Source organism: Rattus norvegicus, chromosome 16 (assembly GCF_021556685.1).
Source record: "Rattus norvegicus strain SHRSP/BbbUtx chromosome 16, alternate assembly SHRSP_T2T, whole genome shotgun sequence".
Taxonomy (NCBI): Eukaryota; Metazoa; Chordata; class Mammalia; order Rodentia; family Muridae; genus Rattus; species Rattus norvegicus.
Genome location: NC_141549.1, coordinates 28375265 through 28377555, shown reverse-complemented (window position 1 = coordinate 28377555; position 2291 = coordinate 28375265). Strand labels below are relative to the sequence as shown.

The window sequence follows — 2291 nt, the reverse complement described above, 5'->3', positions numbered from 1 at the left end:
GCAGACAATAGGGTTATGTCCTATTTACTGTGGTATTTTTTCCTCTGAAACGTAATATAAGTACAAAATTTAGATAAACTTATGGTACATCCATCTAAGACTTATCATAGCTTAAAGAATTAGGCTTTAGCAAATATTCAACAAATCAATCTGTGGAACAGTCAATAAAAATTTCTAATTTATCAGAAAAAAACTCAGTAAGTTTCACCTCAAAATGTATTGCACAAGTCTTTAAGAAGCCTCCCTAAATTAAATAAGGAAGATGGACAGTTCTTTAAAGAGAGGGAGAAGAGTCCAAGAAAGAGACACTGAACAGTCAAGCCGGGTGGGGCCCAATCAGAACAGCCTTTAAACCACAGAAAACTTCCCAGGGGGAAAAAGAAACTGAATAAAAAAGAACAAAACTATCACCTCTTCTCCACCAAGAATGTCTGTTTCAAAAGCAACGTTATCTGTGGCCAGGGTAACATCTGTCTTAAAGCTACAGGAATGACCCGTGATGACAGCGCCATTCTCCAGAAACACCACACGTGGGCAGCTTCCTCGACAGCTGCTGCGCAGCCTCAGTCTCCCTCTTTCTTCAAGATGAGGTTCGAAGCCACGCATGGGCAAGATTAGGACACCAGCCATGCATCTTCTCTTAGGGAGGTTGAGGAGATCGTCCTGGGACTGTGAGAGCACGTGTCCTCGCTGCAAGCTGAGCTTGGAGTTGTGAAGAAGGAAGTAGAACATGTGAGCTCAAGTGTGGAAAGCAGAGATGGGGAGCCGAAAGCTTTAGAAGACAAACTTGAGTTAGAAGAGCTGCAGAAGTGGAGCTGAAGAGGAAGGCGGAACAGAAGATCGCCGCCATCCGGGAGCAGCTCTTGTCTCAGCTGGAAGAGAAAACACAGCAGTATGCGAAGGACACAGAAAGCCAGTTGAATGAGCTGTGTGCAAAATTACAAGAAAGAGAAAAGCAAATTTACATTCTAGAAGGAAAACTTAAAAACCTAGAAAGTTCTCCACAACCTGAAATGCCAGTTGTGTCTAGATCCATGGGAAATGTGGCAGCGTCTCCCGAGCAAGAGGCAGCAGATTCCCAAGACTGCACACAGAAGGCATGGAAAGAAGCTACATGCTGCAAAGAAGGGTAATTGAAACCGAGAAGCTGTCGTGCTGGCGGGAGCAGGGCGAAGGTCAGGCGACGCCATCTCAATCTGAGGTTCAGCACAGGGAGCTCTCTAAAGTTAGATCGCCCTGGAGCCAAGCAGCTCGAAGATCAAGTTTTGATAGGATGTCTTCAAGAAGAATGTGAAGTGTTCTTTAATTCTGCCCCAGCCCGTGGGAGAAGAAACTCATAAAAACAGCACAGGAGTAAAGCAGAATTGGGCAAGTGTGGTTGACAGTGTTCAGAAAACCCTCCAGGAAAAGGAGCTGACCCGCCAGACCCTGGAGCGAAGGGTGAGAGAGCTGGAGTCAGACTTAATAACAGAGAGGGGCGCCCTGAGACTTGAAATGGGAAAGTTGACCTTAGAATATGAAAAAAAAATCACAATCTCCACAGCAAGAAACGGATGGGAAAAATAAATCTGTGGAAATTTTGGAAGACAGCCCTGAGGAAAATTCCAAATCACATGTGATCCCATTGAAATCGGGGACTACCATGGATGGACTCCAGGTCACTGGAGCCAAAGTTAGCAGGATCAGGGTGGGAAAAACAGAAGCTGAGCAAAGATGTGGCAAGGCTGCAGAAAGATCTTCAAGCTCTGACAAGGAGCGTCAGCAGGAGCTGGACATCCTGACGAGAGAATGTGAGCAGGAAGCTGAGGAAAAGCCCAGACAGGAGCAAGAGGACATTGAGTTGAAGCACAACTCCACACTGAAGCAGCTGATGCAGGAGTGATTTATGTCCTCCTTAAGTCCTCTATCATCATCATGAGATGCGATTGTAAATCCAGATCTTGCTTTCCAGTGTGCTGGGATATGAAGGACTTGCTGTGGTGGGAGAACTGGGTTCTGATGATCTCAAGCAGCCTTGGTTTCTGTTGCTGATGTTCTCGTGCTTGCCTCTCGCCATCTGGTTGTCTCTGGTTTTAGTTGGTCTTACTGTCTCTGACTAGAGCTTGTCCCTCCTGTGAACCTGGTAACAAATCTCAAAATGCTCCAAATGGCTAACTTTTAGTAGCTGAAGTATGCCCTTCTTACATTGAGCTAGACTGCCTAAAATTCTGAGAGAAATTTATGCCTAAGAAGGAAATTTCATTCCCCCTCACCTTGCTGTGCCTATTTTGAGAACCCAAAAGACCACCAAG

General features: G+C 45.5%; 1 pseudogene; it reads left to right on the top strand.

Moving 5' to 3' along the window:
- Positions 1-489: 489 nt before the first annotated feature.
- Positions 490-1882, top strand: Golga4-ps1 (golgin A4, pseudogene 1; annotated as a pseudogene).
- Positions 1883-2291: the final 409 nt, after the last annotated feature.